The following is a 13,242-nucleotide window of genomic DNA, read 5'->3' as shown; positions in this document are numbered from 1 at the left end:
CCCGTCTGCAGCACCCAGGGCTAACGTTGGCCCCTCCGCAGCGGCCAGGGCTAACGTTAGCCCGTCTACAGCAGCCCTCTCTCTGCATAGCCGTGTGTGAAGTACAGCTGGCTCTGATGGAGGTTTGATTGTTTTATTTCGCAAAACATTTGATTTGTGTTTATCTGACTGTGTTCATTATTATTCCCCCACTAAATGAAAAACATCATGATTTATTATTATCTAGAGACTATTAATAACAGGAGGTGAAATGCAGCTCCAGACTAGCTTTGAATGTGATGATGTCATCAGTACGCTTCTGTTCCAATTGACCCAGATTTATTCTGCTGCTCCTGTTCTCCCAGAGTCCAGACTTTCCTGGGTTCTTCTCTAGTATGTGTATCGAAGGATGATGCTAACCGCTAGCGTTGCTAACGCTACATCCAGATGAACACGTACACACACAAGCCAAATCCTGCTGCGTACCTTTCTGAGGAAAAGAAGGGGTATAAAAACTGTTTTTGTTATTTAAAAAAATAATAAAGAAACATGAAATGAAAGACAGGTTCAGAAGGAGCTATGGCTCCTTTAACCAGTGACCCTCCTTCCAACACATTTGATGATGCATTCAGTCTCCTGATGAGTGATTTTTAAATAGCTATGTGATCAAATATATCACAGATTTGACAACTGCTATGGAAGTCATATAAAAGACACATGCTGCAGCAGTGATCTGATGATAGATTATATAATCTTATATGATGCTATGCAGATGCTTTTATCACTGGGAGCATTAACCCACCTCACTGTGCCGAATGTTTAAAGTAGCTCCAACAGCAGGGAGATCTGACATTATTCTGCTCTTCTTAAGCAAATAATTATTTCACCACTTGCAGGAACTTATGGACTCTGCTTCAACAGATTAACGTGACTTTAACCAGGCGATGACTTCACAGGAAGTAGCAGACTATTTTGCACCCTTCACCATAAAACATAAAGATTTTACAAACCAGTGTCCCATCATATCTGAGGCATTTATACTTTTGATGTGTTTTTGTAAGAGATAAGACAGTATGCCAGCATCTATGCATCAATGAATACTTTCATGCCCTTTAGGTCTTCTTCCTCAAAAGATACCTCACTGTATGAATGCTTTACAGAACACCAGAGGAAGAAGCCACGTATTAATAATGCAATTTTCTATCTAAATTCTTATTTATGTGAAGCAAAAAGTTCCCCAGAGATGATTGTATTATTCATAAGCATCAGAGAGGCGGAGGGTGGAAATCATTTAGCACAACGTGAGCGTGTTTTGTGTGTTTGAACATCTTGTGGACTAACCACAACAACAATGGGGCTTTTAATATATGCATTGTGTGTATCTTAAGAAAAATGCTTTCCTCTCATTTTTCAATAGGTTGTGATACGGTTGTGCTTTTGCAATGAATTTGCATCTGTTTCGGTGCAAATGCATGTATGTGTGTGAATTGAAGTGATTATTTGAGAGGGAGGGTGTTTGAACATGAATGTTAATATCAGTGTTTGTGAATGACGAGCGCCGTGGTAAAACCATCAGCATATATGTGCGGAACGAGGCGACGTGCCTGTACTGTACTCGCCTCGCACTGCAGGCTAATATAAACATGCAATTGGTGGTTAGCAGCTTTTTTTATTTTTCTCAAGTAGGAAGTTTCCGGCCTGCATGCAAATTATATAAAGTAGGTTGCTTTATTTTTTAGCGTCGGACTGATTTCCTTTTGTTGTCAGTTCAATCTTCTCTCTGTGTCTGTATAGTTAAATTTATACTCAGAAAGAACATGGATGTTGAAATGTCATCATTTGAACGAGAGCTGCTGCAGGAATATGTCATTGCTATCAACGAAACGTGTTTTATTACAATTCTTCTACCGCGAAGAGACAGAGAAGGAAGGAAGAATTATCAATAAAATATAAACACATCTTGGTGGAGCCCGATGATGAGCTCCAACACAGTGGTATTAATGGACGTGTTCATAGTGGGAAGGATAACTGACAGAAACACATCCTCTATGGTGATGCTAGAAAGTATATCAAAACTTGTAGGCTAAAGGAAATAAAGAACAATCTAAAAGCTACTGGACTAAAACAGCTTAACTGGAGTCATTTTGCCAGCCCAGTCTGGGTCAAACCTAAACTGGTCCAGCCGCTGGTTGAGGGACCAGCATGGTTTCGGGTTTTGGGCCTGAAAGCTGCGTTTTGTGTTCAGAACTAGCTGAACTCCTAAAGGAGTAGTCCGTAATCCAGATAATTCAAAAATATCGACACCTACTAAATCCTGGTAGGATTGAAGGGAAGCACAGAACTCTTCATCACACTCTACCTCAGAGGAATGAACCATGTTTCCTGAGGGGGGAGGAAAGCTAGATTACACCGAGGTCGTCCCAGACAGGAATTAAAGCTTCCACTTTAAAGATGAATGCTGTTAGTGCTGCTAAAAATAGATGTAAATAAAAACAAGGTGAACTCATCGCTCTATTAGCAAAGAAAAACGGACGGACGGACGGACGGGCAGACAGACAGACAGACATCTCTTCCTTAAAGCAGTCAGCTATAAACCTTTGTACTTTAACAGGAACATGAGCCTTAAACACCCAAACCTCCTAAAAAGCAGCGAATAAACTTCATTAAATCACAAACACCTGTTAAACACCTGTTAGTGGGAAATAAAACACCCAGATGTTCGCTCAGCTCTTACAGGCTGAAATCCACAGATTAGAGGGAAACATGCAGAAATAGAATAACTGAAAACTAAGAGCTTCTAAATCAGCCGTGCAAATCATGCAAACAGCAAACATTTGATGTCAGCCAATGTTTATTAACCACATATGGGACAAAGAGAACAATAACGGCTCTGCATAGAAGAATCATATTCCCGGTCAGTTCTGTCTCAATGTTTTTTTATCATTAATAGTATTGTTACCAAAGTTCAAATCGTTCTGACATCCAGACTGTTGCCCTCTTTGCTGCTATAAAGGAGTTCAGAAAAAGCTGTCTTTCATTTGAGCAGAGAGGTAAGGAAACATGAAACAGTATTTTCACCCCTATAAATAAGATTCACTTACTTTTCATAATTACATTATAAATGTAACTTTATAGTTTTCCTCAATTAGTGCAAATCTGTTGTTTCCCAAAAAGGTTTAATGGAGCTTAGATCCGCCTACGACACAGCCAATCAGCTTTGAACCACGCCTCCACGAAAGCCAATCAGCATCCAGAGTTAATCATAAAAGGCCTCCGATCCACAACTCGTCTGCTCCCTAGTACTTTACTGCGCAGGTGGTGGATGCGCTGTGTGACTTCATCCAGATGACCCCGTTTCAACCCCCCTCCAGCCCCTCCTCCACCATCGTAGCTAAAACTTCATCAGAGCGTCATTCCTCCCGGACTCTTACTGCATTCTGCATCTCATCTCAACCGGTCCTACAGAAGACCACCATGTTGAGCCTGGTTCCGCCAGAGGTTTCTTCCTCTCCACTGTCGCTTCATGCTTGTTCATCAGGGACAGGTTCTCTCATCCTGTGTTATCCAAGCTGGACTTCCATCTTACTGACCAACTCCATCCATCTCCACTCCACCACCGGTTTCAGGCCTGGGGGGGAAACAGCCCAGTTCTTTGCTCCTGTTCATGCATATCAAACATTCAGCACTAATGTTTCCTGCCGAGGTCTAAGCGCCAAAGACCCAGTAACTGTATCAATAAATTCCTTCTAATTGTTCTTTCTCTTTGTGTGAGTTTTTCAGATTAAAATTTCAGGTGTTTCAGCCGTGCATGTGGGGCAGTGGTTAGTGCGCATGAGCCATGTACGGAGGCCTTAGTCCTCGATGCTGCTGACTGGGGTTCAAATCCAACATTACACGCTTTCCTGTCAGAAAAATTAACCGCTAGTGCTTTAGAAACTCAAAAAAAAAAAAAAAAAAAAAGAAACATTCAGCTGTTTCATGTAAAATGTAATTTGACTTTGAGAATTAGAAAGTTTTAAATTACTCAGTGGTACAACCTGTATTATTTATTTTTTCTCATTCTTGGTATTAAAAAAAANCTGCATTTCCTTTCAGGATTCAGCAAATTTAAGAAACTTTTTCTGTTTGTTCTTTTTTGTCACATTAACTAAATGAACAAGATCTCTCCAAACTAACTGTGGCTGATGAGAAAAAGGTTTTATCCATTTAACTTAACAACTGATTATGTCCAGAGGGGGTAGAGTACCCAGAAGATGTACTCATGTAAGAGGAGCACTACTAAAAGTAAAAAGTATTCAGTTACTTCAGTGAACTTGAGTCCTGAGTAACGGCTGGATAAAAAGCTTAGATTTAATGTTTAGAAATGATGCTGGCAAACAGACATTATGTGTAAAGAATACAATTAATGTAATGAATATAAAAGAACAAATTTGTGCAGAAGAAATACTTTTATCAATTTTTTTTCAATATAAAACTTAGAAAACTGATCCTTACAGTAAGAACTGGATCTATGTTAGGGCAGGGTAACAAACTTCCACTGTTAATATTTACCGTTTACTGCATGTTGACCTGATGTGGGAAAAATTCAAATTACTCATAGAGGACCGTGTTGGAGTAGCCATGCTTTACAAGAATATTACTCAAGTAAAAGTAAGAAGTACGACACAGTAAAACTACTCGTAAAAGAACAGTTTTTTCAAGTTGTTACTGAGGTAAATGTAGCTAATTCCTCTCCACCTCTGATGATGTCGTCCTTCCTGCCCTGAAGCGATCAGCAGCAGCAGCCTGTCCAGTAGCTATAGAGCTCTGTCACCCTCCTCCTCCTGCACAACTGTTTGGATTTAGAAATGTTGGCCTTGTTGTGTCACAACAGCTGAATTTGAATTTCAGACATGACTTTGGATCCAGAACCTACTTTCTGTGGCCATTTGCTTTAGCCTGGTTGGTGTTCAGGTCTTTATCCTGCAGAATCTCCAAGGATTTCTACTAGATTTCGTCATCTGTAGAGAACGGTCCGGATCAAAGCAGCCTCAGGCTCTCACAGCATCACCGCCATGTATTACTATCAGCACTACTGTTGGTCTGGCTTCTTTTCAATCTGCTGCCGGTTGTGACCGGAACACTAAATATTCTTAAACTGGATAAACTCATTTCAATTTCATCCTTCGAAACAATTATATCATCCTTGTTCACAGACACTCGCAGCTGCTTCTCTAAAGTCATTTTTGGCTTGTCTGTTGTCTTTTAATTGTATTTTATGTAAGTATTACTAGTGTATTTATTTTAGCCCCACTTCCCTTTTCCTGAGTGGTTACTCCATTTAGGCCGCCATTGTAAATAACAACTTGTTCTTAATGACTTTCCTGTAAAAATAAAGGTATAATAATAGTGTGAAAATGCATTTAGATCAACATCAGCTCTGAAAATGTTCCTGTTAGTGTGCAGAATATTTTCTATAAGTATTTGGGATCATCAGAATGTTTTCTGGTAAAGTTGAGGACCTTTATGGTCAGCAGTGACCTTTGAACTCTCCAACCCTCTTTTCTACTATTGAATTAATTATAACCCTGACTTTAAAGTCGTAGGGAAGCGGCTGTTCCAACCGTTGCATTTCCGAATTCTCCCGAGTGGTGCCCGACTTTACACGAGTGAATTAAGTTAATGTGATTGATCGATTATCAAGGGGGTGGGATTGTTGTGGTAGAAGGTCCATAAGCAAGGTTAGTTGTGGCCGGTTTGTCGGAAGCATCTTGCTAACCAGTTAGCAACTTAGTGCTAGCAGGCTCCCAATGGGAAATTCCATTTGGACCAAGTAGCACTAAATTGGTGACTTAGAAACGACGCTGTCAAGGAACGCTATGGACAGCGGAAACATGCAAGAGGAGGAGAGTTTTTTTAGAAAGCAGTTTAGGAATCTGTGAAGATCAGACCCATTCATATAGAAAACGTTTACAAATCTGTCCGTATGACCTGATTCCACAGGTTTCTGAAGGACTGGTGTGGACAGCCGCTCATTTACTTTTGGCTTTGGAATCGGCTGTTATTCATTATTTTTTTCATACATTTATGTTTTTGGGACATATATATATATATATAAATATATATATATATATATATATTATATTATATATGTAATGCACTAAAAGGCATCTCTTGGACTATCTATAAAAAGAAATATCACCCTTGCCTGATTGAACCGTCTCTCTAAAGCCTCTGTTCACGTGTTTAACTAAATTACCGTAATTTTCAGACTATTAGCCGCACCTAAATATAAGCCGCAGAAGCTAAATTGCATGATTTGTACATATACAATCCGCACCGGACTATAAGCCACAGGTTTTTTATGTTTAATGTCCGTCTTTCTCGCTGTCGTTCTGTCTCGTACCACTCGCGGTAGAAGTCTGCTTCCGGAGGACCTTCGCATTCCCCCGCGCGCGCCTACCATACTTGTGTGTTGAAGCAAATGTGACGTCAACATGGTGGATGGTAAAATCCATAGATTTAGGTATTACCCTAGTGGCCGTTAGCTGTAAAAGTCCATAGATATGCCGCATTGTTATATAAGCTGCAAGGTCGAAAAATGGGGGAAAAAAGTTGCAGCTTACAGTCCGAAAATTACGGTAATCAAACTGAAAAGTTTTAGAAAGCTCCTGCTTTGTCTTGTTATAATGGAAAATAAATGTTTGTCTTCAAATAAATATCAGAGGTTCTTAGAATGAATCAAAGTCAGAATCAGTTTTATTAAAAAAAAAGATTTTTCTAGTTATGTGTGATCGAATTTAACTCTTCAATCACAGCAGAATTCTACCTAAAGTTTCAGTTTCTCTTCAGCTCTTAGGAAATGAATTGATTTTGTGGAAAGTTCATCAAAATGATAAAAGTATAAACTACTTTTATGTTTCACAGTGTTTGGCAATGTGTGTCTTTTTTCAGTGAGAGGAAAACCTGACAGGTAGGAGCAGAGAAATCAAGATGTTTTTATGGGATTTAACCTTCAGACTGTCTCCATCCTCCCTTATTGTTCTATATAATCTGCAACAAAAAAGCCTCTGAGAAACAATGACGAGTCTCAGACAGATTTTCCTCACTTTGCTGGTGATGTGGGTCAAATAAATCTTCATGCTGGGAATGTCAGCCTTTTATAATCTATTATTGTGAATTCACAATAGAGTGAAGAATGACTGACAGGATGCAAAACAACAAAATGCTTTCTCCTTTGTTAGCCCGGCTCTGAAAGCTAACATCCGGTCCAAACATAAGAGCCTCGCTCTGAGCTACGATGCAGAAAATATGTTTGAAGATCCGACAAACAACCGTCGACTATAATCTATGATTAATGTGTAAAATAACCATGACTTATGCTATCCCTTCCTAATTTACTGTACAAGAACTGTCCTCAGAAATACTGACTGGCTTTGACTTGACTCAACAGCAGATGTACAGTTTGTGGCGGCAGAATGTGGCACTGCGATATGACATGACACCCCCGCTATGAGCGTGGCACAAACACAACCTGTCTGCTGCCAAACAGGAGGGGAACATGGCACCGATGCTACATGATGAGTAAGAAATGTTCCAGGAGGTCAGGCAGGATCAGGTCTATCTGCTGAGGTGAGACTTTGTCCTAACAAATGCTCCATTCCCCGATGCATTTATAGAAATATGGAAGGAAACAAGATTATAGAGCGGCAACCTTCTGATTATTCAGAATAAAAAAAACTCAGGCCTGATCTGGAGCGCTTTGAGATGAAACACCAAATGAGTGTGAGCTGCTATTAGCAAAAACAGATAAAGAAGAGGTTCATGGTGGGGAAGGTCTTGGCAATGTTGCAGTGCAGCCTAAGGTTGTGGAAGAAATGTGATTTATTAAACCGTTGAGTAACAGAAGCAAAGCCAATTACTTTTATACCAGACATCATCAGAAAAGTCAGCATGTGCTGCCGAAGCAAGCAGGTCTCTAAGAGATCTTTAAGATTTGAAGAGAAGTGAAGGAAGCAGACTGACAGAGAGGTGGTGGTGCTGCGGGCCGCTTTAAAGCGTTAAATACAATCTTCTACAAATGGTACCCTGCCCTGACTGACGGTGGTTAACTCTCTGAACTACTGGATGAGCTTTTGCTGTGATTTATTGTGTTCTCTTCACTGTTCTATGGTTAAACTGAAGCCACTAAAAAAGTTTCACCATCTCACATAGAAAGTACTCCTGGGTGTCTGTTTTTAATTATCTAGGCCTGCATGGCCCCATGCATGAGAGGGATTGCTGCAAACTTGACGTAACAAAGCTGATTCAGGGGGACTGATTGCTGTAGGTGGATGACTGGATGTGATCTGCTGCTGTCATCCTGCAGAATGCTTGGAATGAGAACAAAGGATTCATTTACCTGCACAGTCCAACTAAAGCAAGTTTTTTGTTTAATACCTTAAAATTTATTTTTGAATTAGTACTTTATGAAACTAAATTGAAATTTATTAAGGAATAATAACAAGAATTTTAAAAGCTTAAATATATAGAAGCGTAATTGTCAGGTTGGATGGAGATTTGAGAGGACCGAAATGCAGAGGCTGAAGATGAAGGTGGTTACTTGCAGATTAAATAACAAAAAAGGGCAACAGAAGAAAAAATCCAAAAATGTAAAACCACAAAATCCACAAAAACTGAAAACCAGGAATACTCACAACAATCGGGCAAAGACATTAAGACAAACCAGCAAACAGTGACTGAGCAGGAGGTGCATATATGGGAGAGAGAAACAAAGGGCAGGATGATCAGCAGATTGGGAGCAGGTGTGAACAGAGGAGGCTAGAAGGGAGCTAGAAGGAGACTGACACAAGAGGGCAACAGAGGGCAACTAAGAAATACCTAAGAACTCAAATACATGAAATATAATTAAAGATAAAACTTAAACAAAACCAATGATGACATGAATCGATTAGATTGTCTAAAGGTTGGTTTGTAAGAAGACGTTAGGTTTGAAACACATGAAAAAACATCTATGAACTTAAAATATGAACAATTAACATTCAGACTTGTTAAATTAAAGATTCATTTGTAGGTTTTTATCTATCTTCTATTACTAAAGGGCTGGTTATCCTCCCCGCAGCAGTGTGTTGCAGTGAGCTTGATGCAGACATTTTTGATTTATGCTCAATTTTCAGCATAGTCTGAGCTACACGCTGTGGGTTTAGATACGGCCGAGGCGGCGAAGAAGTGGGGGCGAGTTTAGTCCGACAACGAAGGGACATGAGGGCGAAAAAGAGCGGGATCCAGGTGGAAAAAGGGTCCCAGCGTTCTCGGGCACCTCGCTCTTCTGGCGGGTCAAACTTCACCAGTTGTTTTCCGCAATCGTGGTCAGACGGACTAAACAAGCCGGCCTCCTGTCTGCGGTTACCTACAATTTGGGAGAGGTGCAGCAGAGAGTCTGTGTAGGGGGCGGGGATTTTTATTCACTGCGAAACCTACGCAGAGGACCTGGTTTCGAAGTATCAATCAGTCTTAAAATGTATAATTTCACTAAGAGCATAGATATTATCTTTAAACCCAGAAATCTGGGTCAGAAACCTGAACCCTTCCAGTGTGTCTCAGTGTCAGGATGACATCCCAGCTATTTGTCCAGTCAGGACAGTTTTCTTTCTGCGAGGTCAAACACAGTCAGCTGTATGACTGCAAAGTGAAAGCAACAATTTGGTCGACCATGAAAACATCTGACCAGGGTCAATGGATCCAAAGGCTCAGAAGATCCAGAGGCCAACAACTTTCCTCAGCGCTAACCGCTACACAGCTTCAAACAAGCAGCTTCATTTAAACCCACAGAGCACAATCCAAACTAGATGCAGTGGTAAAGAAAGTCATAATGACTCCAGAGCTTCCTGTTCTTTGGAAAAACTGAGGGAAAAAACAGGATAAAAATATGAAATTAAAGTTAAAATGAAACGGTTCAGACTAAGTTCAATCCACCCTAGCCTGAAGTTAAATAAAATAACAAAGGAGGCCAGCACTAATCAGCAGTTTTACAGAAAGTAAATTCCACAAAGAAAAGCGCAAATAAAATCACTTTTATTCATTTCAACATAAACGATGATAGAACCGTAGGAGGTTTTAAAGATGCAGAGTAATACTGTTAAGTAAAAGGCATTAGTGTGTTAGCAGCCCAGGCTACAGATGTAACAACAGCCAAGTATAACTTTTTTACCCCTCAGTTCATGTTTTTGTCTTTTATTGAGGTTTGGGACATTAAATGAAAGCGCTTGACCAGTTATGGCTCTGAATAATGAGACATAAAGTCACTCTGCTGCCTGGCAAACAATTTCAGGGAAGAGTCTCTTTATTACCCTGTTGTGGTTCAAAAATAACACAACAGCAAAAGAAAAAAACATGAGAAGCAAATAAAAGCAATGGAAACATCAACCAATGTGGATCTCATGAATGTGAGCAAGCAGCACCCCACTGGCAGCCTGATGGTGAACCCGGCCCTGGAGGGTTTCTGTCTGCTCTAAAGGAAACGGGAGCGAGAGAAGTGCATCCTTCTTCCTGTCATATGCTGCTGAATTTCAAATGATGAGGTAATGCACCACAGAGGTAGACGTATTTTAAGCGCTTTAAAGCTTTACATATCGCGGCCCAATAACGAGGGCAGCTGGTTTTGGTTCCGGCTCGTAGGAAAGCTTAAAGTTCAGTCCTTTTAATTTTTCTATATTTCTATAGCTCCAATTCACATCATGTCATCTCAGGTCACTTTCCAGTTCACCAGATCATCCAGTCAGATTGATTCAAAGTTTTCTATCTAAGGAAAACCAGCTGATTGCATCGACTCATTGACTCTTCAGCAATCCCTCACACTAAGCATGCTTGTAGCGACAGTGGAGAGGAAAAACTCCCTTTGAACAGGAAGAAACCTCCAGCAGAACCAGGCTCAGTGTGAGCGGCCATCTGCTGAGGCCCACTGGGGTTCAAGGAGACAGAAGCAGACATACAACTTTCATTTCTGTTGCTTTAATTGGAAAACATTAAATCTGCAATAAAAGATAAAGATAAAACAGATTTAGGAGGATTTAGGGAGAATGAGATGCTAAACATTTCTCTCTGAGTTTACCTCCCTCACTTTGACGCCATATCAATGGACAATGACTTTTAGACATTTGGAAGAATTAAAAATGATCTAAATCCCTTTATTGTTCCACAATGGAGAAAATTGACTGCATTCAACCCATCCGCTTGGGGAGCAGTGGGCTGCTATTGTGTGGCGCCTGGAGAGCAGTGTGGGGTTAAGGGTCTTGCTCAGGGACCCAGAGTGGATGCTGTGGGGATGGAACCGGATACTTGCAACCTTCTCAGAGCACACACTGCAAAAAAAATCTAGAAATAAGTAGAAATTTCCTTAATTAAGTGTATTCACCCTTAATTTGAGTAGGTAAATGAGAAAGTTTGCAAATGTAATGAGTATTTTTACTCTTAAAATTAGATAATTAGATAATATATACTTGAAATAAGACAATGCAATAGTGTTTTCTTATTTTAAGTGTAAATTGTCTTCTACTATTGGCAGAATGTCTCTTTTACTTCCTCAATTCAAGAATAAATGCAATTATTTTAAGAAAAAAATTACTTATCTAGATCTAGATTTTTTGCAGTGCAGCACTCTGCTCTAACCGCTAAGGCAACACTCCCACTCATTGTGAATCCATAACAGATTTGATGAGGTTTATATCATGAATGATGTTCATAGTAAATGATAGTTTTATTCTGTTATCTGTCAGTTTTTATGCACTGATTTGGTTTTAGTATAAAGGACCAGCTGAATAAGGGAAGTTCAGCCAATTTTATTGATAAAAATCTGATTTGAAAGTGTATTTGTCGTTTCTTGGGGTTTCAGATTAAATTAGCGAAAAAATGCTAATCTTAGTTGCTAACATGAACCCTGTGGTTTACATTTCTAGAGTATAAAACTTTACCTTCCTACTGAACTTTTCAAGCCACAGTTTTATTTATTTTTCATTAACCTGTGTCAGGACTCCTGTCTGCGGGTTTGTGTTTCTGTGTTTGTCTCCCTTCCTCCACCAGGAGGCGCCTGGTTCTGGTCCGCCTCCTCACACACCTGCTGATGGTTACCTCGTTAACGGAGAGCTCTTAAGCTGCTGACTGCCACTACCTCGACGCCAGAGTGTTTTTTGTCTTTGCCTCTTTGCAGGAAGTCATCCTGCAAACTGGATTTTTTGGACCTTCTCTCCCTGGAAGGATCATCTGAGCTTCAAGCTGAGTTTAGGATTTAAACTGGAGGTTTGAATCAACTTTTCCTCAAGAGATCGTTTGAACTTCACACTGAGAAAGGGATTCATCTCCACTGCGACCCGTTCAAGTACAGCAGGAAATCTGAGTGGCAGTCAGCTCCTCCGTTCACCTACAAACAATCGCATTCTGGGTAAACCCTGTCCGCCTTCCACCGAATCAGACAAACATTGGAACTACCGCACACAGACTGGAGTCAAAGAGTCAACAACTTCTCTGGAAATGTGAGTCAGGAATCTATTTCTCCTCTTCAAGTTCGAGAATCAAATTTCCCACCCAGCCTAAACTAACCACAGTGTCTTCCCCTCAACTTTCAGTTCCAGTTGAGCAGTGTTCAGAGCAACACTGGATTCTTCACAATCTCCTAAATAAACCTGTTAAACTTTTTCCCTGGTCTCTCTGTAATGGTTTACTGCTTTTGGGGTCAGATCATAGTTAAAATCATGACAACCTTTAATTCGTGGAAGCAGGAAAAATATTTTTAATTATATTTCCTCCTCTTAATAAAGTTGCTTCAACCGGTTTAAAAATTTTAAAGAAATTTTGAGAAAAAGAAATGTAAAACTCAGCATCAGCGTCTGCAGCCACCTGAACGCGGGGAGAGCAGATTTAAACCGGAGATTAAGGTCAGAAATAATCCTAGAACCTCAGTTTCCAGCAGCCACTGGATCTGAGGAGACCACAGAGAAAACATTGGGTCTCATATCACATTCAAAGGCTGTCTGACATGTCGAATCCCCGCTTTAAAAGAGAGAAAGATGGACAGAACAGGCCTTTAGAGCTGCTTTAAAACAATCCAGTCTGACTGAAGCTGAGCTATTGAAGAAGTTAGATGGGCCTAAACTTACTGACCGATCTAAACAGGCGGGGCGATGTGAAGATGATACCCTGCCCCCCTGTGTCCTATGAAATATCACCATTCACAATGCGTCTGCTGATGTGACCCTTTGCTGCCCTAAAACATGACTCTCTGCTATGATG

Source organism: Cyprinodon variegatus, unplaced genomic scaffold (assembly GCF_000732505.1).
Source record: "Cyprinodon variegatus isolate N-32 unplaced genomic scaffold, C_variegatus-1.0 Scaffold447, whole genome shotgun sequence".
NCBI classification, from domain to species: Eukaryota; Metazoa; Chordata; class Actinopteri; order Cyprinodontiformes; family Cyprinodontidae; genus Cyprinodon; species Cyprinodon variegatus.
Note: the sequence above shows the minus strand (reverse complement) of the source record.